Below are 23,045 nucleotides of genomic sequence, written 5' to 3'. Positions count from 1 at the left end.
AAAACCAAACATTTATTTCTTAAAGCCCAAATTAATACCACATTATTATTTCTTGCAAAAATAAAAACAAAATATAAATAACAAAATGAATATTCTTAAAAAAAAAAACAAATAAAATTCTCAGTCAGTCATATTTAGTTAGCCTTCCGCGTTTTCAGTGTTCTGCCTTTTTGTGACAAAAGCATCTAATGTTGTTTGCTTTTTTCTTTTGCGTTGTTCTCTTAAAAGTTCTTCATAAACGGATAGAGCATCTCTAACACCACGCCTTACTTTTGAGCTCCTGTCAAAATTCGGATCATTTTCAATGAATTGATCCATTATTTCAGTTATGGTAGACAAACTCCTTTTTACAAACGCCATCGAAAGTTCTTTTTGCTCTTCTTCTGAATCACTGCTGTCAACATTTTTGTTTTCTTCTTGTTCAGTTAATTCCTTGAGCTCATCATTAGAAAGACTAGCCGCTGCTTCTTGAATTATTTCTACGACATCTTCCACATTTACCCCTTCAAAACCGGTTTGCTTCGTTAATTTCACTATCTCTTCCACTATTTCATCCACATCGACAGAGTGTCCAACGTCATCGCTCTTACTTAAATCCGGCCAAATATTCTTCCATACTCCTTTCAAAGATCTTTCTGTTACCTCATTCCAAGAAAGGCCTATGTTTTCTACAGCATCCACGATGTTGTAGTTTTTCCAAAATTCTCTTATGGACTGGTTCTCTTCTCCGTCTGTTTTTTCAAACATTTGCTTAAAGGTTCGCCGCAAGTAATAAGCCTTAAAATTTGATATAACGCCTTGGTCCATTGGTTGAATTAAGGCAGTTGTGTTAGGCGGCAAGAAAACCACTTCGACTGGAATGCATGTTGTTAAGTCTGATAAATTTGTTGGGTGGCTTGGAGCATTATCAATTAACAGAAGTGCTTTTTGTTCAAGTTTTTTAATTTTGCAATAACGTTTAACAGACGGGCAGAAATGTTCAGTGAACCAATCCTGGAAAATTTTCGCAGTTATCCATGATTTTTTATTAGACTCCCAAATTACAAGTAAAGTTGATTTAGATATGCCTTTCATCGCTCTTGGGTTTTTGGAATGGTAAATTAGTAATGGTTTTAATTTAAAATCTCCGCTTGCGTTACCACCTAGTAGAAGGGTTAAGCGATCTTTTGCAGCTTTAAATCCTGGTGCCCGTTTCTCTTCACGGGATAGAAATGTTCGTTTCGGCATTCTTTTCCAAAACAAGCCTGTTTCATCAACATTAAAAACCAATTCTGGAGGATAGTTTCCTTCTTCAATTATTTTTTTTTTTTTTAATATCGCTGGAAATTCAGCCGCCGCTTTTGTATCACCACTTGCTGCTTCTCCTGTAATCTTTATGTTGTGAAGGTTATTTCGATGTTTAAATCTATTAAACCATCTTCGACTAGCAACGAAAGTTTCACTTTTGTCAATTGTCTCAGCCTGAATGTAATAAAAAATTCTTCTAGCTTTTTCCATTATGATAGATTGGCTTAATGGCATATTGCGGTCAATTTCGTCGTCAATCCATATAGACAGTCGTTTTTCCATTTCCTCTATGATATTATTTCTAGAACGGGTAATTTTAGTTGCAGAGCTTGACGTAGTTGCAGTTGCCGATGACAGTATTTTTTCTTTATTCTTCATGATGGTCCTTATTGTTGAAGTTGGCAAATTCAATGAAGCACTAATTAGAGTTTGACGTTCACCAGAATCTAATCTTCTAATCACTTCCATTTTAGTTTTGAGTGAAATGCTTTTTCTGGTTGCTTTCTTTTCTTTTTCATTATCACCCATAGTAAAAAACTAAAGATCAAAATATTTGACACTGTAATATAGTATTAAATATGTAAATTAATACTTACAATAATGTCAACAAATGTTTTCAATAATAAAAATATGTCTGTACAATACCGCACCAAACAAGAAATACAAGTACACTCTTTCGGATATGTATTTGAAACCTATCGCTGCATAATATTTCGGGGAATCCCCTTATGCTGCGAGCGATTTCGTGGAATCCCCGGGTTGAAATAAAAGAGCGCTAAACCGAAACAGCGCTAAACGAAACAGCGTTAAGCGGGGTCTTACTGTGTATATATATATATATATATATTTTATTTTTTATTTTTTATTTTTTTTTCTTTTCTTTCCCTGTACAACGTTGCCATTGCTCGCTTTGAAATCGTAGAGTTTGTTAATCAAATTCGTAAAAGTTTTACAAAATATGAAATCGATAATGAAACAAATTTCAAATCTGGGCTTTCAGATGTCCATATTCGCAGTAGGATTACGTCATTCAAAATTGGATGGCCCTAGGTCTCGTTGTTTTATCACAATGCGAAAAACATACTTATATTTATGCAGATTCTTCATTATTTAATTTCTTCAAATATAATGCAGGTCTCTAACATTTGGTGGCAACAGTTTGAAAAGTGAAACGGACATTTATAGTGATCCAACGCAAAATCGCAAAGCGAAAACAATAGTTCTTCAGGGACAAAGCCCCTATGGGCTAATTGTCTCCAGCGCGCGAGACTGTATATCGGAAATTCTAAAGATAGGCTCATTTTAAAAATTATTTTGCGATAGTGCCGTTGAATTGAATTTTATGGTTAAGTGCGAAGAATATGATATTTAATAAATAAAGGTAACACACAAAATGTTAAAAAAAAACGGCTGTGTGGCCGTAATGTAAAATCTGAATTTTTTATTACAGTCTCTCTTTCTTACGGAATTAAAAATCTGATGTGTACACCATGACTTCCTTGTATTGGAATATTAAATTATACGCATTTTTTCTTGCATTTCATTTAAACTTATTGGATTGAATTAAATCTACTTCGCCGACAGCGCATAAACCACAATAGAATAAATGCATTCTTTAAAATTAACTCTAGTATTTGTTTACCATAGCGACACTCTGGCGCTAGGTTCACTTAACAGTATTAATAATTATATAACAGTTAACTTATATAATAATTTTATAACGGAAACTAAGTTAACTGTTATATAATCCAATAATTATATAACAGTTAACTCATATATTTCGTTCATATTATAACTCATAATGCACAAAATTTATATCATTTAAAGAATAGAATTATCTAATCGTTGCCACATGTTCTATTCAAATACTATAATAAAGCTAGAATGATGTATAAAAGAAATTAAGCAAAAAAAAAAAAAAAAAAAAAAAAAAAAAAAAAAATAGTTTTTCACAGACGATTGAGTGTTTCTCATTTAATTAATTCAGTTCTCACTTCGCGAGAAGGCAAAAATACATAAAAACTCAAAATATCTATATTAAAAATTACGAAGTAAATTTTAAACGCTTATTTCCTCGAAAAAATTCCAGAAAGGATTAAGCATGATTTAAATAATAAATGAAGGCGTTATCTTTGTTGTTGCGAAGCTAAGTTTCTCTAGATTGGCAACAAATCCACTAGTCTCCTGTTTCAAATGTAAACATCAAATGGCCGCCATTAAAAAAAGCTTAGCGGCAATTAAATAACTTTAAAATTGCTGATAATTCTAAAAATATTGCACACAGATTTACTAAAGGCATAAAATCCTTAACCGGAAAATAAAAACAACATAATTCAATTATTTTTAAAGCAAAAAATGTACAATTTACAAACATATAAGAGTAAAGAAACTGAGATTACTGAGCCGGGTAACATAGTGGATATATATATAAATATACGTTTGGTGCGGCCGATTGCACCAAAATACGAGGTGCACATCTAAATGTTATAGCAGTCCTTTATACAAGATTTCAACGTTCTGAGGCTACTCGTTTTTGAGTTATGCGAGATACGTACGTACGCATGCACGTACGTACATACGTTCGTACAGACGCGACGAAAAATTCTCTTCAGAATTAATTTTAAAGCAGTTTTATAATTTTTTTGAAGGAAAAGAGTATTTTATTCTGTCCTCACGTACAGATATCGCGCAAAAACATCGTTAAATCGCATTCGATAGCGGTCAAAATGGATATTTTCGTTGAAATATGCTGCCTGAAACTTTTCGCGATTACAATACTTCCTTTTTACTTCGTACAAGGAAGTAAAAAGTGCTTGCAAAAAATTCTTACATAGTATTTTATTATTAATACTCTAACATGTTTTACTTCATCAGAAGCATTTAAGCCTTATACATTGACGAGAGAATATAGCCTCTGAACATAAACAACGTGTTCCAAAATTGTATTTCTAGAACTTTTTTTTGTTTTTCACTCCAGTCTGATAAAGGAAATGGCAATTTGTTATCATTATATTCCTAAAATATTTTCTAAATTTATTAGTTCTTGAGAATAAATAACGCTAAGTGCGGTGATTTTAATGAACTAAACAATTACATTCTGCTTGACATCATCCTTTTTAACGGAGCTTTTACCTTATAAAACTATTTGAAAATCTGTAGCATCAATAACGTTTAACTTTTTAAATTACAATTTATTGTTTTTAGATAAGATAAATGTAAACGATTTCGTAAAAGGAAAACAGAATTTCCAAGTAAGAGTGATTATTACTCCTGATTTTATTTCTAGGAATCAGGCAAACAAAAATATTTATGGGAAAAAAGATGTTTTTTTTAATTATAAATCTGAAAGCTTTTAGATTTTACATTACGTCCTAAGGTGCGCTTTTTTAAAGTTTTGTGTGTCACCGTTATTTATTAAATAAATTTTCTTCGCACTTAAACCATAAATTCAACAACAATAACGCAAAATAATTTTAAAATGAGCATATCTTTAGAATTTCCGATACACAGTCTCGCGCGCTGGAGATGAAAGTGCTCCCCCCTCTCCCTATAGTGTTGCCATTGCTCGCTTTGAAATCGTTCAGTTATTAATCAAAAATTCGTTAAAGTGTTGTAAAATATGAAATCGATAATAAAATGAATTTTAAATCCCAAATTAGGGCTTCTAGATGCCCATATTCGAGGGAGGATTACGTTATTCAAAATTAGATGGCTCTAGGTACCGTTGTTTGAAGACAGAGCGAGAAACATACACACATTTATGTAAATTCTTTATTATATAATTTATTTAAATGTAACGCAGGGTGATAATATTTGGTGCCAAAAATTTGAAAAGTCAAACGAACATTTAAAGTTTTCGACGCAAAATGCCAAACGAAATTAATAGCCCTTCTGGGCTAACGCCCTTTGGGCTCAAAAAAAAAAAAAAAAAACAGATTTTTATATTACGTCCAGAGGGGCGTTTTTTAACGTTTTGTGTGTTACCTTTATTCTTTATTAAATATCATGTTCTTACTTAAACCATAAAAATCTGTTCAATAGCAGTATCACAAAATGTTTTAAAGAGCATATTGTTGGAATTTCCGATAGACAGTCTCGTGCGCTGGAATTTTTTTTTTTTTTTTTTTTTGGTAATAGTTTTCAGTTATGTGATTATTGTTTAGATTTCTATCATAAATTATTTGAGATAGACCGAGTTCTTCTCTTAAAAAATTAACTTTTCTCAAATGCGAATTAAATGAAAAAAAAAATCATCTGAATTGTAAAGAGCGATTAACGATTTTCAAGAAGTAAAGCTGGGATATTACAGCCACAAACACTTGTATGAATATAATAAACATGATCTTAATGCAAATTTTTGCAGAAAATTTCGCTGAATAAAATTTGTTTAAAGACATATACCATTAATTTCATGTTCAATAGACTAGCCTGTTCAAATTCATCGAATTTCTAAACCTAATTTACGTAGAAGGAAAGATTTATTTGCAGAAGTAAAAAGATAATAAAAATAATATCTATCTGTAGTTTAGAACAGTGTTTCTCTACTAGATTTACTCCAAAGACCGGTAAAATATTTCGGTACGTTCTAGCGGACCGGTAAGTTTAATAATTCGACCCATTGGCACAATTTTTGGACACATAGCTGGATATTTCGCGGACGGCAAATATTTTTTTGCGGACCGGCGGTTGAGAAACATTGGTTTAGAACACATTTTGTGTCTTGTGCTAATTAACATACGATGTCATTTTTTTTTTCCTTTTGTAGTATGAAGTATATTAGCAACTGGGTGCGTAATCTAGAGGTCCAGGTTCGAGTCCCGGCGACGGCAGTGGCGGGAGACATCTGTCACCGGGCGCAGCAACGAGGGAGCGCCAAATTGATGTTACCGAATTTTAAAATGAAATGTTTTCCATTCTTGCACACAGAAATGGGCGCAAAATCTTCAGTTGTCCCCGAGCGCTCAAAACCTTAGCTACGTCTCCGGGAGAGGGCACTGCTCATTTTTCATGTCTCCTTCAAAAATCCCAAGAACTCTACACCGTCATGCAGCGAATATACCTAAAAATTAAAAAATGCAATTTGAAATTACAGGTGCCTGTTATGCGCGGGAATATGGTATGTATTCCTGGTAAAAAGGGAGTAAAATAAATATGTACACTGGGAAAAAAAAAAAGAGACAGTTCTAAAGCTCCCATTTCTATCTAATATATATCATAAGTCGCACTTTCGAGACATGAAAAATACAGTTTGAATTTCGTCAATAGGCCCAGTAGAATGGGAGATTTAGAATTGTCCTTGTATTTTTATTTATTTATTTATTTGCGCAGTGTACAAAGGGACCAAAATAAGCAAATTTTATAATAGAATACGCTCGCGGAAATCGCGCGCTAAGGTGGTACAGGACTCTTTTTAATCGGTAGATAGAGCATTTTGCTGGCGTAAATCCTGAACTCCATGCGCATATCGAGCCAGTTTACCTTACAATATCCTCAATGAAGGCATCTCTCCCCTTGGACAAGTGCGCTTTACCATATTTATAACCTAACCTGTAGAGACATTAGGTATTTCTTGGAAGCCGGAGAGATAAAAAATGAGCAATCGCCTTCGCCGGGAATCGAACCAGGACCTCTGGAATACCGGCCCAGCGTGCAGAACCACTACACCACGAAGGCAAGCTAGGAAGCTGGGAGAAATACCTTATACACTCCCTTTTTTTTAAGGGCGACTGGGGTTTTTGGAGGGCCCAATCGCCAAATCCTGGGTGAGGAGAATCCTCATCCAACACCCTTTTAGTTCCGGCGCCACTGTAGAAACATTAGGCATTTTTGGAAGCAGGCAAGATGAAAAATGAGCAATGCCTTCGCCGGGAATCGACCACAGACGTCTGGAATACCGGCCCAGCGTGCAGAACCACTACACCACGAAGGCACGCTAGGAAGGCGGGAGAAATACCTTATAAATGTAAAATTTTCATTTGAAGTTCAATATGGGGTTTTTTTTCCATACCTCACACCATTCGATTTCTATCACTCCCAAAAATGCTGGCTTCATTTTTACCTACAAATATCATAGGGTTTTACTTACATAGAAGCTTATGTTAACTCAATGTGAAAAGCTTCACTTGTAAGACAATAACAAACTTGTAAGACCTATCCCAGATCCTATTATAATGACAATAAGTTATCGCTCCAGCTTGAATTCAAATGACAGAAATTTTTTTAAGGTTTCTTAAAAAGGTCTTTTTTAAAGTTTTTTTTTTTTTTTTTTTTTTTTTTTTTAAGGCAATAACGTTTTTATTGAACTGTTGAAATTAACAGGAGGCACTGCTTGTGTACAGATGAAACTCTACCACCTCCGGTACTTAAAATAACATAGAACTGAGCGTTTAAATTCAAGTAAAGAAGGCTGATACTACACACAAAATAGTTTACTTAAGTAAATAACGGCGCGCTTTTTCAAAAGTCGGCTAGCAAAATATCTAAAGCCGGATTAAATTCTGGCAGAGCTGGCGATAATATGTAACTGTAAGCGAGCTCTAATTCTGAAACATTCAAAACATCAACTTAAATAATCATCAAGTTTCATTTTGATAAAGATTAATAGTAAAATTTCAAATCATAACCGGTTAATTTTACCATAAAATCCTACAATTTGACTGAATACGAAGAACCTTGAAGGTTTTCAAAACATCTTAACGAAGTGTAAATTTGCCTTTCAATTCGCTTCAACGAGAAATGGTTATTTCAAGTTATTTGGTCATGAAAATTATTTTTTCTTAAAATAGGCCCAACGGTTTCTTAATTAGCGGATTTTCTAAATATTCGTTCAGTTTAACTGCTATCGTTTTAAAAGATTACTAATATTATTTTTAATGATCCAGCTTCCACGGCTATTGAAATGCCTTGGACGCTTTGTTCGCAATTTATTTTTTTAAAAAAAATTTCTGCTGTATTTCGAAGTAAATATTTTGAATTAGTAGATTTCATGCACGCTTACTTTACACTTATTTTTCTCTTCAATTTTCCACGATTATAAAAAGCAAGTTGTATATTTTCTCTCGTCAAAAAAATATCTCAGAATTTTTTCGACGCATTTTAACAAAGAAAAACTAGAACCTTATATTTTCAAAAGTTTAAAATTCTTCCAGCTGTTTTACAAGAAAAGCCTATCAGAACTGGTTCTTTATCATACCTATTACCGCAATGTTCCAAGACATTTTTAACTTTAATTTTCCAACGATAAAATAAATAAAATAAACAAAATACTTAAATACACAAAATAACTAATTCCTTTATTAGTTTTATTTAATTTCATCCTTTATTAGTTTTATCAATTTCATCGTAAAAGATTTAATACAGTATTACCTACAAAAAACATTTTTTTTAATAATAGTTGAATTTTTAATTACTAAATGTCCTGTACCCAGTTACCTTTCTCTTTTTTTACTTAAAAGGGCTATTGGTCTCGAAAAGAGATTTTGCGTCGTTTCTATTTATTTCGAGTCTGTTCCCGTTCGCAAACATGACATTCTTATTTCATATTTAATCTATCTATTATTCATGAACAAACTAAACTGTTTAAGAGAAATATTATTTTCCTCCCTTTTTAATCCGACTTATTTAAAAAAATAAGCATATTTCGTTCATGATATATATAATAAAAAACATTCAGTACTTTTATAGAATTACTTTCCACACCTTGTCATTTTTTAAATATAGAGAAGATACATAACGTCCCCATGTTATCCATGGACATCTCGATCGATAATTCCTACTGTTAAAAAATATTAACTTTAAAATAGTCCATCTGGGCAATCATTAAAATCTGAACTTTTTTTTTATTTTTTTTTTTTACTTACTCTATTCAAACGCGCTTATTCCTACAGATAAACACATTTTTAGCCCAAAGGGCGTTAGCCAAGAAGGGTTGTTAGTTTCGTTTTTATATTTTGCGTTTATTCACTATAAACGGCGAATCACTTTTTATATTGTTCCCACCAAATATTAGAGCCCTGTATTATATTTAAAGAAATTAAATAGTGAAGAATCTGCATAAATGTATGCTTGTTTCTCGCATTGTGATAAAACAACGGTACGTAGTGCCATCCAATTTTGAATAACGCACGTCTCCATCCGAATATAGGCAACTGGAAGCCCAAATTGGGAATCTGGAATTTGCTTTATTATCTGTTTCATATTTTGTAAAACATTTATGAGTTTTTTGATTAAGAAACTCAACGATTTCAAAGCGAGAATTGGCAACAACAACAAAACAAAAAAAACAAAAAACAAAAAAACAAAAAAACACTCCAGCACACGAGACTGTGTTTTGGAAATTCTAAAAATATGCTGATTTTAAAATTATTTTGGATATTGCTGTTAAACTGAATTTTATGGTTTAAGTGCGAAGAACACGATATTTAATAAATAAAGGCAACACACAAAATGTTAAAAAAACGCCCCTTAAATTACTTAAAAGTTGCATCTGCATGTGTGGAAGAGTGAATCATGAGAAAAGAAGTGAAATATTTGTTTATATTTGGTGAAAAATCGTCCACTGCAGCAACTATGCTTTAAATGAGAAGAGTGAAAACGCGAAAAATTATCACTATGATTGTATCGTTGACAGTTGTACCGCTGGGTAGGCCCAGGTTTAGATTTGTATTTAATAATGCGGACCCATAGTCCTCGAAAAAATCATAAGACTATGGGTCCGCATTATTAAATACAAATCTAAACCTGGGCCTACCCAGTGTTATAACTGTCAACGATACAATCATACACAGCGAGCGTGTCATAATACACCTCGCTGTGTTCAGACGCGGCAGGAATCATATGGTACTATAGTGTCTGTTCTTTGTAAGATGTGCTGAAAATCACAGATCCCATCTCTGCTCTTTTAAGGGCACCCAAAATTATAATGCAAAGTGTATCCTATGCCTGGGACCGCACCTAGCATCCTCTATCTCTTGCCCACGCAGACCAGGAAATCTAAATAGTAACGATAACCACAATGAAGAAATAAAAAAATATTAAATATTATGAAATGGAAAATATTCAAAGCAATGCTACCTCAGAAAACTCTCAAAAAAGTTATGACAGGTCACGTGATACTGCTAACCAATCTGAAAACACTAACTCATATGCAACTGAAGTTTAAAATAAAATAAATCCCATCAAAAATTCCAATTCTAATGCCAAAAAGGAACAATCCCGAGAAAAAATATAAATAACAGGCATGAACGTACAGGGGAAAACCTAGACAAATTCATAGCTTTCATGGCTTCAATATATGATCTTTATGATGACTTCTGTAATGCTAAATTTGTCACTGACAAAATGACTGTAGGATTTGAAGCACTCAGGATCTACAAAAATATCAATAATGACTAATACAAACAATTTCCAAAATTATTCAAATTTTAATAGACTAAACTACACCAAGATAATTTTCTACAATTGTGATGGTTTACTAAGGCAGCATTTACAAAATACTAAATTTTTGTTTGAAAACAACCTAGATATGATGTTACTCAATGAAACATCTCAAGCCCAATAAAAAATTCAAAGTTGCAAATTATGGAGTCTATAGAAATGATAAAATGCACAAAAGTGGAGGAGGTACAGCTATCATTGTAAAAAATTCTGTCAAGCATACTGAATATCTTCTGCCAAATTTTTCTACAATAGAAGCTTGTGCCTGCCTAATCTAAAGCAATAATTATACTCCATATCTAATTGTTTCAGTGCACAAACCACCTCAAAAAATTATCAATACTGCCGAAATTGACTATATCTCCAACTTGGGATACCCTATCATCATTGCAGGTGATCTAAATTGCAAACACCCAGCATGGCACTCCAGACTTACTAACAGTAATGGAGTTAGATTGTATAATTATATGCAAAACTCTCCTATCAATATTCTAGCTACCACAGAGCCAACACACATTTCGGCTAATAATAACCACATCTCTTATGTTATAGACATACTTATTACCTGCAATATCCCTCAAATTCCAGACCTTATCAATATCACAGACCTGGACTCTGATCATAATCCCATTATGTTCATTTTGAATAATATTAAGCATTATATGCCCCCACAGCCTACTCAAGTAAACTCGACTGACTTTAAATATACTAGTTTAATATCTTATACAACAATATCTCTGCTGCAGCTAAAATGACTACTCCAGACTTAATAGAAGAAGCAACTACTAAATTTAACAATAAAATTCTGGATGCCATCAATAAAGCAACTAGAAATTCATCCAAAAAAGACTACTCCCTTCCTATCAATATTGTAGAAGAAATTAGAAACAAGAACAGATTAAGGAAGATCTGGCAGAGAACTAGAGACCAGAGAGATCATAATAATTATAAAAGATGTGACTACACAGTCAAAAAATTATGCTTTGAATTTAAAAAAGACAGCTGGAACGACTCTGTAGAAAACTTATCTCATACAGATCATTCTATCTTTGAATTTAAAAAAGACAGCTGGAACGACTCTGTAGAAAACTTATCTCATACAGATCATTCTATTTGAAAATTAGCCAGAAAACTAAGAAATACCAACCAGAAAATTGGACCTATTGAGAACAACAACACAGTTATTTATCATCCTGTAGATATTGCCAATGAATTTGCAGATGTCTATGAAGAACAATTCAAAAATAGCTTTTCGCATCCGGAAGACAACAACATTAAAGAACAAGTTCATAACTTTATTAATTCCAATAGGAGCACAGCTAATCCTCCTAACACTCCCTCTGAAGTATTCTATCTGATTAAGCATTTAAATCCTAAAAAAGCCAGCGGTTATGACAAAATTTCAAATACTGCCATACAGAATCTTCCTAAAAAAGCTATGATCTTTCTTGTCAACTTATTCAATGACAGCCTGAGGAATAATTATATCCCTAATGTCTGGAAAATTGCTACTATTATTGTCATTAAAAAACCTGGAAAGGACAAAAAATTAACCACAAGTTACACCATTTTCTCTTTTACCTACTATTTCCAAATTATTTGAAAAAATCATTCAAAAAAGATTGCAACAATATGCTCAAGATAATAGCATAATTTCTCCTTATCAGTTTGGCTTCAGGAAAAATTACTCCACCACTCACCAAGTCTCCCGCAACGTTGAAAAGATCGGTGAAGCCTTTAATAAAAAGGAAACAGTAGCTGCTCTTTTCCTCGATGTGGAAAAAGCATTTGACAAAGTTTGGCATACTGGCCTTATATTCAAACTTATTACTAACAATTTCCCTCCTGCTCTAATCATCATTATCTTCAATTATCTGCAAAACAGATACTTCCAAGTTAGAATCAACTCTGACTACTCAAACAAAAGAAAAATTAATGCTGGCGTCCCTCAGGGAGCAAATTTGGCTCCTTATCTCTACATTATTTATATAAATGATTTCCCAAATTATCCAGGTACTGAGTTAGCTCAGTATGCTGATAGTACTGCTATCTTTTCTACATCCATCAACCTTACCTATGCTCAACACAAATTGCAAAATGCTGTTAATAATATCCAAGATTGACTCCAAAAATGGAAGATTAAAATTAATTCACAGGAAAGTACTAATATCATCTTCAAACACACTAATAGAAGACCTGTATGCGATCATCTGTACATTAATAATCAACCGGTCAATACAGATAACTCAGTCAAATATCTTGGCATTAACCTAGATTCCAAACTTAATTTTAAAATTCATCCACAAGCTACCAAAGCCAAAACTATGCAAGCTTTTATGAGTGTATATTCAATAATCAATAGACACTCGAAACTGAGCATAAATACAAAAAAAATTATCTATTTACAACTCATAAGTCCTGTAATGTTTTACGGTTCGCCAGTGGGCAGCAGCAGCACGCACGAACAGAAAGCCTCTGCAAACATTGCAAAATAAAATCATAAGAACCATGCTGGGTGCTCCGTGGTTCGTAAGAAATGAAGTCCTACATAGACATATGAAAATTAACACAACTAACGAAGAAATACTAAATACCGTCTATAAATTCTACAATAAAATCGAAAATCATCCCTCAAATCTCGTCAAAAACATGGGCAATTACGATTACATTATAGAACAGCCGTACAAAAGACCAAGGACAATTCATCACAATGTTCGTTGGTAACATATGTATATACTCATCATCGTATTTTATTATTTTATTATTCAGTATTTACTCAAGATTTTTGCTATACTTCAATTCTTTTGAACCTTGAATGAACTTTTATTGAAGGAATTACCTTATTTATCTGCAACTGTATTGGCCGATTAGCAGCTACACCTCTATACTCAAGTTATATTTTTCTTTAATCATCATGCATCAGCATCATCATACTGATATTTTTCTAAGTTTACTGATAATGTTAGAATACAATTCTATTCATCAGATTTGTAAATAGTCTATTATTTATTTTAATATAAAGCAAAATATGTCATCTTGAGCATCTCTCGACTCTGCCAATCAACATCACGGAAATAGCACACGTGACCAGCACCTCTGACTTACGTTAGTAAATTGAAATTACATCCCTGGCATAGATGTCACTTTTGTAATCAACATCTCGAATTAACACTGTGATTCAGGAATCTATTTTACTACTTACATGCATCCTTATGAGACAAGCACCAATACATTTCTAAGGCCTTTAATGGATAATATAACAGGTCAAGTAATGTACTTTTATTAGTACAAAACTTGAAGTATAACGTTATGACCTGACCTGACCTGAAAGGTCAGATCCCACTCCAACATTCAGAATAATCAATTCGGCTTTCGTCAAGGACATTCAACAACTAATTCTCAATTTTAGCAGAAAAAAATTGCAGAAGCTTTTAATAATAAATCTTGTTTCGTTGCCTGCTTCCTGGACATCGCATTTGACAAAATTTGGCCTAATGGTTTACTCTACAAAATCATCTAAATTAAAAGCGACATTAATAAAGCATGTAGAATCATTAGGATTTTTTGGAAGCCAGAGAGATGAAAAATTAACAACCGCCTTCGCCGGGAATCGAACCACGGACCTCTGGAATACCGGCCCAACGTGCAGAACCACTACACCCGAAGAACGCTAGGAAAGTGGGAGAAATACATTATATACTCCCCTTTTTGAAAGGGTGACTAGGGTTTTAGGGGACCTAGTCGCCAAATCCTGGGTGTGGAGAATCTTCATCCACAACCCTTTTAATTTGGGTGTCACTTGTAGAGTCATTAGGTTAATTAGAAGCAGAAAAGATGAAAAATATGCAACCGCCTTCACTTGGAATCGAACCACGGACCTCTGGAATACCGGCCCAGCGTACTACCATTACACCACGAAGGCACGCTAGGGAAGTGGGAGAAATACCTTATAAGCATTTCTGAATAAATTAATGTCCCAATATTCCGCTTTTCGTTCCCATCATTGTAATAAATTGTATTTTTATTTTTCCAAAGAGGCGATTTGCCCAGAAGGACTATTAATTTCGTTTCAGCATTCTACGTTGGCTCACTATAAATGTCGGTTCACTTTTTAAATTGTTGCCGCCGAATATTAGAGCCCCGTTGTGTTATATTTAATGAAGAGTCTGCATGAATGTTATGTACAGTGGATGGACAAAAATATGGAAACACCTTGTGAAATGCACGTTTGAAAAGAAAGATTGATTTTAATGAAATATGTGGGTGGCGCTGGCATTTTTGACTACTGACGCCACCTATACAACTTCGTAAATGTGGTAAACAGTTCAGTTGTTGTCGGAGTACAGTTATGTGAGGTTGTCATTGCATTATGTCAGAGTTAAGAGACTTCGAACGTGGGCAAAGTGTTGGAGCACGTATGGTAGGTGCTTCCGTAAGCAAGGTAGCCGAGGTGTTTAGTGTTTCAAGAGGTACTGTATCGAAGATTTATTCCGCATATTTGAAAAGCGGAAAAACATCATCTGCTAAATCACAGCGCGGACGAAAGTGTGTCCTGAGTGATCGTGACAGACGATCATTAAGGGCAATTGTGACGAAAAATAAGAAGACCACAGCTGCAAAAGTTACTGCTGAAATGAATGTTGTGTTATTAAACCCTGTGAGTACCAAAACAATTAGAAGGGAGCTTCATAAACAGGGAATTGCTGGCCGTGCTGCAATTGAGAAGCCACTCATCAGTGATGCTAATGCCCGTAACAGGAAAAGGTGGTGTTTAAGTCATAAAGCCTGGACTACAGAGCAGTGGAAGCGAGTAATATGGTCTGACGAGTCTTCTTTCACATTGTTTCCCACTTCTGGCCGAGTTTACGTCTGAAGAACGCCATCTCAAGCCTATAATACAGACTGCTTGTTGCCAAGAGTGAAACATGGCAGGGATTCTGTTATGGTTTGGGCAGCCATATCGTGGTTCTCTGCTAGCCCCATGATAACTGTGTCAGAGCACATGACTGCCAAGACTTATGTGAACATTTTGGCCGATCAAGTTCATCCCATGGTACAAACTTTCTTCCCCGATGGTGATGGTGTCTTCCAAGATGACAAAGCCCCTGTTCACACAGCTCACATTGTCCAGGACTGGTTTTCTGAGCACGAGGATGAGTTGTCCCATCTCCCCTGGCCACCACAGTCACCAGACCTGAATATTATCGAACCTTTGTGGTCTACATTGGAACGGAAAGTGCGTTCTCGTTATCCACCGCCAACATCGTTATCTGAACTTGCCACCGTTTTGCAGGAAGAATGGTATAATATTCCCTTGGCAAACATACAGGAACTGTATTTATCCATTCCGAGAAAACTGCAAGCTGTTTTGGATGCCAACGGGTTTCCTACCTCATATTAAGCAAAGAAACATGTTTTTTTAAAGGTGTTTCCATATTTTTGTCCAACCCCTGTATGTTTCTCGCATTGTGATAAAACAACAATACCTAGAGTCATCAAACTTTGAATACTGAACATTTCCACCCAAATATGGGCATTTGGAAGCCGAAATTTAGAATTTGTTTAATTCTCGATTTTATATTTTGTAAAACTTTAACAAATTTTTTATTAACAAACTCCACGATTTCAAAGCGAACAACGGCAAGACTGTAAGGAAAAATCATTTTTATCTCCAGAGCGCGAGACTGTGTATTGGAAATTCTAAAGCTATGCCCCGTTTAACATTATTTTGCAATATTGCTGACGAACTGAATTTTATGGTTTAAATGCGAAGAACATGATATTTAATAAGTAAAGGTAACATACAAAATGTTAAAAAAGCGCCCCTTTGGGCGTAATGTAAAATCTGAATGCTTTCAAATTTTTTTTTTATTTATATTTATTTGATTTTTTCCCTCACAATTATTATTTGAAAATAATGCTACTACTTAGTAATTTTCTTTCAAATAATAAACAAAAGCAAAAGATCAGATTTTCACTTTGAAGGTAGGCAGTTAAAAATACGACACAAATTTTGCAATCGACTTTTTTTACAACTTGCTAGAAAGAAACCTTCCTTATGGGTGATACTCGTAGGATAAAATAACACTCACTGTAAAAGTTAAATGATACTACCAGATAAAATGAATTTTAAACCATCAATTTACACTGTATTAAGACACACACTTCTTTAATAGCATATATAAGTAAAAGATATTTTTTTGCCCTTATAACACAGAAAAGAGACTTTTCTTCGCGATTTTTTAACCTTTTTCCAATTTGATTCTTTATAGTGAAAGCATATAAACCGTATCCCAAATGATCTAGTTTTCGAAATATTTCTGTTAATTCCCAACAAAAAGTGAATGGTTAATTAAGTGTAATCGCCTTGAATGAGAAGAAATTAATACATTCCAATCAAACATTTTTTTAATGCAGTATTTTATCTGGTCTTTAAAAAATTCTGTATTAAAATGCTGCACAATTAGCTTTCTCTCACACAGAATTTCCCTTTGTTCGCTCTAAGCTTGATCTTCCGACCTGCGAGGAGAGGCCCACTAGCGGCCGAGCGGTAAAAGTTGCTGAACACTGGCAGTTCGGGCGAGGTTCGAATCCTCTAGCTGCATGCACGTTCTCGTGGTTTTCCGCACGTGTAATGTGTATACGAGCCAGTTTCCCTTAGAAAGACCTCCACAAAGGCATCCCTTTCCTTAGGCAGATAGCTCTAGTGTGCTTTACCGTAATCTCAATACATCAATCAAAATCAACACCCTGCGGGAAGAAAGACTTCTGTCTGTCTTAGGTTGAAGCATAAACAGAAAACTTGCTGCTTAATATGTTGTGCGACTTTTAAAAAGTTCATACATGGACGATTAAATAATTATAATTTCTGTCTAATCACTTATTTAAGTAAATTACTAATCGAACGTAATCAACTTTTAGCTAACAGTTTATAATTTAATATTTCAAAGACCTTAGCGGGGACAAAGAGCTCTTTACGTTCAAACATAAAGAAAAGGTTTGCTTGTTACGACATGAACCTTTAAAAAGTCTAAACGTAATTTAGTTATTAATTCTACAAACTGGAAAGGAACTAGATGGAAAGAAAACGCAGCCTATTTTTGTTTTATTCAGGGAGAATTGTTTATTTTTATTGCTTACAAATCTTGAGATATATCATATAAAGTCAAATAATTTCTTACATGGCTTTACCGCTTCTATCATGTTTAGCAACATTCAGTCATATAATCTTAAAAGTCTTCAATTCTGCCAGTTCCTTAATACAATTCATTTCAAATTGTATTTAGCTCACCAGAGGCAAAGCGGAAAAATAGGTGAAAACAGGTAGTTCGAACAGGGTTCATATCCGAGCTGCATCGCAGTTTCGTCGTTTTCTTCACATTTTTGGCTTGGTTTATTTGATTACGGCATAGCACACTACCTCAGTAAGGGCAGTGATACTTTCCTGGAGAAATGTCTAAGGAAAACTGACTCATACCCACGTTATGTATGGGGGAAAAGACGATAACGCCGATGCAGCCAGCCCGTTCGCCCAAAATTGAGTCCAGGTCAAACTACCAGCGTTCAGCGACTTTACTGCTGTACTGCTATGACCCGTTTTTCTCAACTATAAAGTGGCCGGGAGCCAGGAAAGGGGTATTGTCGTGACTTGCGATGTGGCGAATTTTGGTACTTAGTTATTATTTTTGTAACAGACAGCGCCACCACTTTTTCAAGTCATTTCATCACACAGTTGCCATTCGCCAATGTAACAGCCAATTAAAAAATATTCAGAACTACCTTTCAAATTTGCATAATAAGATTTATTCTTATTAAATATTAATATATATATATATATATATATATATATTTTTGTCTGTTTTGCAAAATATTTATTTCTTGTGCTGTGTTTTATATTACGGATAAGAAAATTTTCAGTGTACGAAAATACAAGTGTGAATTTTTTTTATTAAATTAGCTGGTTTAAGTATTTCACTGAATTATTTGGTATTAATATAACTGAAAGTGAGCTCCTAAATGTGATGGATATAGATAATATCAAGAACTTTACGCATATAGTGAATGAAACACACCCAATTTTGTACTGCTATATTTACTTGTCAAAATCTATTTCAAACGATTTGTTGTAAGCACAGCATTAAAAAGTCTGATATGTAGACCACGACTTCCCTTGCGCGGAATATTAAATTATACGCACATTTTTTTTCTGCATTTCATTGAAACTTATTTCCTCTCTCATTAGAGATAGTTTTCTCTTTCAATTAATTCAATTCTCACTTTGCGACAAGACAAAAATACATAAAACCTCAAAATAGCTTTATTAAAAATTGCAAAATATAGAGACTTGAAACACCAAATACAATTTTTACAATTAAAATTATTGTTTCTACGCAAAAACAAGTAGTTATGCCAGCGACAAGAAGGCAGATTTTTCGGTGCACAAAACTTTTACTTTGGGTCCCACTTGGCAAAAAGACACTAAAAGTGCAGAAACTGAATTCACTATTTCGCTAAGTTTCAAATGCAAACAAATATGGCAGCTATAGTAAAAAAAAATTAGGCTTAGCCGCACTTAAAAAACTTTTAAATAGCTAATAATTCTACAACTATTGCATGCAGATTAACTAAATGCATAAGAACTTTAACTGGGAGATAAGAACAACATAATTCAATCATTTTTAAAGCAAAACATGCACAATTTACCAATATATAAAAATTATTTTTAAAAAAAACTGAGCTCACGCAGCTGAGTTACAAAGTGGGTATATTTGCTTATTTATACACTTTTGGTGCAGCCGAATCCAACCAAAAAGGTAGGTGCACAACTACATGTTATATCATATACAAAATTTCAACGTTTTGAGTCTACTCGTTTTTGATTTATGCGAGCTACATACTTACATACGTACATCTAGACATCACAAAAAAATCTGTCCTGAATCCATTTTAAATCCTTTTTGCAAACCGTTTTGGGAAAAAGAGTCCTTTATTCTGTTCTTACCTACAGATGTCATGCAAAAACATCGTTCATTGTATCTGATAGCAGTTAATATATGGGTATTTTCATTGAAATATGATACCCGAAAATTTTCATGGCTGCGACACTTCTTACAAAAGTACAACTTACTTCGTTTGATTTACTTACAACTTACTTCGTTCACTGTCTGTCTCATTATTTACAACTTACTTCGTACAAGGAAGTAAAAAAGTGAGTTCTCAAATATCAGTAAATAATTAATTTTATTCCTTTTGTTCTTTCATATTATAATAGTTTATCATTTATCAGTACAAAAACTGAGGTAATTCAAAAATTAACTTTTTAGATATTTTTAGTATTTTTTCATTAACGTTATAAGGTATTTTCTCCCTCCTTTCTGCATGCCTTCGTGGTGTAACCGTAGCACACTCGGTGCGTATTCGAGAGGTGCAGGTTCAAGTTCCGGCGACTCCTTTGCACATTTTTCACAGCTCCTTTAAAATAACCTAATGACTCTACAGTGGCGCTCGAACTAAAATGTTGTGAACGATGATTCTTCACAACCAGGATTTAACGATCGGGTTTCCTAATTTCCATTTGCCCTTTAAAAGGGATAATGTATTTTCTCTCTCCTTCCAGTATGCCTTTGTGGTGTGACGGTTAGCACACTAGGCGCGTATTCGAGAGGTTCAGGTTCGAGTCCTGGCAAAAGGCATTGCTCATTTTCAAAAATACCTCTCGGCGTATTATAAAAAAATAACCTAATAGATTCTAAAACGTAATTAATGAAAATCATTTCAACCCAAAATAGGATTTGCGTTAGTGAATTTTAGTTAAGAATAGTGGCTCCCCACTATTCTGAATATTATTGGAATAATTTAAAGATTAAATCCGATAGTATCTTAAGATGGTTTTGCAATCAGAAAACAAACTCATATTGATTCATCCTTATTTTCTTTACAAATGCCGAATATCTGTTTGCAAGTCTAATCTGTTTTCAAATCAAATGCCGAATATCTGTTTTCTATTTGAACTTGATCAAATAGTGTGTTAGTGTTTAATTCAAAAGATAATATTATGCATTGATTAACATTTCCTCTAACTTCTTTTTAACTAAGGTTGCCTATGAGCAACCCCTTTAATTCTGACTCGCAGCTTTTATTTTTAGGTCAGGATATGAATGTAATGTTAAGGCCAGGATATGAACGTCGGAAGGTTAAGGATATGAACCTTTAAACAATAGGATTTCTTTTGAAGCACAGCGGCATGACAATGATCAATAATCTTAGCATCACTAAGAATAATTTTCTGGGTTCTCATACTGAAATTTTCCCAGAGTATTAAAAGTTGTAAATGAAAACGTAAGCATATTATAAAGGAAAATGTAGCCGAAAAATGCTGTGACTGCTATTTAACTCTAAAGAGGGGTTATCAAAGAGAAAATGAGAATTAATATTGATTAAAATTGCATTTTAGGTAATTATTACTGATTATAATAGACTGCAATGTTTGAATATGAATTCTTTGAATATTTTTTTAAAAAATTATGATTGCGAAAATAGAAAAATAGTTTCTTGGATTGATTCCTTTCTCACAGAAGCCAGATGAATTCTGTTTTACTTAATGAAAACTAAAATTTATTTGCATATTAATCTGTCCTCTATGAGCACTTTATTTCAGTGATCTCTATTAATCTGCCATTTGTTTTTCTTAATTTAAATGCTTCAAGAATAATTAGAAAAGGACCTAATTCTCTTCTTGCCTTTAAATTCTTCATTTGTAAAACTGCATTTTTAGCTATAATCATGTGAAATAATTCTCTAAATATAATTCAGTGCAGAAAAAATAAGATATATAAACAGCTTGCAAATGGGATCACCACTTAGATTCTGTTTTAGAAATATGATGAAGCTTACGAAAAATCTAGGAAGCGAAGTAATTCCGTACAATATTTTATAATTTTTTATCAATGATCAACCTGTAAATATAATTTATCGACATGCAAATATAATTTAATAATTTAATGTGTACGTATATGTTACCGTGAAACACCGAAATTGGAGAATATCGACTTTCACCGGAGAATGACAACATTTACCACATACATCGGTGAAAGATCGAATATTGCATTACATTCTTGTACATTCGGACCCTCACCGGTGTTATGTCGACAATCACAGATATGCTCTGGTGTAGGTCGAAAAGAGAGTTCATAAGAAGTCATAATAGTTTAAGTTGTTGCAATAAATAAGATTTGAGTCACATAATTTAGTAAGCTTTTTATTACTATTATTTTATTTTCTCATTTAGAACGCACTGTATAATTAAGTAAGTTTTTAACTTCTATTATTTTCCTTTCTCATTTTCAATGTACTGTGTGTTTTAAGTTCTTATTTTAAGTCTCAAGTGCTTTTTTTCGTGACCGAATTACGGAGAAGAAATATATTCTTATATGTTCAACATTCACCGGTGAAAGTCGACATTCTCCAGATTTCGGTATTTCACCATAACATATGTTCTACATGTAAATATTATAATATATATATGCATGTATATGTGAGGAGAAGGTTCATTAGCGTCTGAGTGGTAAAGCCGCTAAACAGTGATAGTTCGGTCCGGAGTTCGCATTCCGGTGAACGGAATGGCTGTATGGGCGTTTACGCTCCCCGGGGAAAGCGATTAGAAATACGATTTGTATGCGATTGAAATGCGATATTAATGTGCAAAATTGATATAATTTTGAATATTTGTTTCACCTGTTCATTCGTGCTTTCCCAGTGCTCGGGTACCTTGGCAAGGTCGGGGGGCTCCCTCTCCAAGGAGGGTCGAAAGCCTGAGCAAAAGTGCCTACTACTTACTGACTTGGTGTGAACCCCAGGGTACCAGGTCGGTCTACAAACCCAGTGCATCTTATTTAGTTAAGCGTTGAATAACTCTACCTACATCAAAATGAGTTCTAAAGACATTCTCAAAGAAGGACAGGCATATATTGCCACCTTAGAGACAAAATTGACAAATAAAGCTTCTGGCATAAACAAGGCAGTAGCCGCTGATATTCGACATCAATTTCAATTGATGTTCAACCTTCTAACTGAACAGTGTGTCGAGATGGCACACATGGAAGGACAAATTCATCAAACGCCAAACATTAAAGACTCTTATGCGGACGTACTTAAACGTCCAGCTCGTGACCGATCCAAAACATGGAGAAAACCAGACAAACAACATGTCACTATTTTATACCCCACAAATGAAGGGGATAAACCAGACAACATCAGAAAGAAGCTCTTAAAAACTATTGATCCCACAAAGCTCCACATTGGAGTGAAAAGACTTAAAAATGAGG

General features: G+C 33.9%; 1 protein-coding gene and 1 long non-coding RNA gene across 23 annotated transcripts in view; one reads left to right on the top strand and one right to left on the bottom strand.

Moving 5' to 3' along the window:
- Positions 1-23,045, bottom strand: part of LOC146995974 (uncharacterized) — a 224,754-nt gene that overhangs the window by 178,427 nt on the left and 23,282 nt on the right. Inside the window, exon 4 of one of the 19 annotated variants that reach the window (XR_015042741.1) lies at positions 18,610-19,200. The exons of 17 other annotated variants lie outside the window; for them this stretch is intronic. The gene's annotated coding sequence lies outside the window, so the exon portion shown is untranslated. Of the gene's footprint in view, positions 1-18,609; positions 19,263-23,045 lie in introns of those variants that run through there. One more of the 19 variants, XR_015042742.1, reaches the window with a different exon arrangement.
- The window catches only part of LOC146995975 (uncharacterized), a 91,586-nt gene that overhangs the window by 56,529 nt on the left and 12,012 nt on the right, over positions 1-23,045 (top strand). The window lies entirely within an intron of this gene.

The sequence above is a fragment of the Stegodyphus dumicola genome, chromosome 8 (assembly GCF_044657685.1).
Source record: "Stegodyphus dumicola isolate Sdum_Otavi_A_Nest chromosome 8, ASM4465768v1".
NCBI classification, from domain to species: domain Eukaryota; kingdom Metazoa; phylum Arthropoda; class Arachnida; order Araneae; family Eresidae; genus Stegodyphus; species Stegodyphus dumicola.
This window is presented reverse-complemented; position numbering and strand designations above follow the sequence as displayed.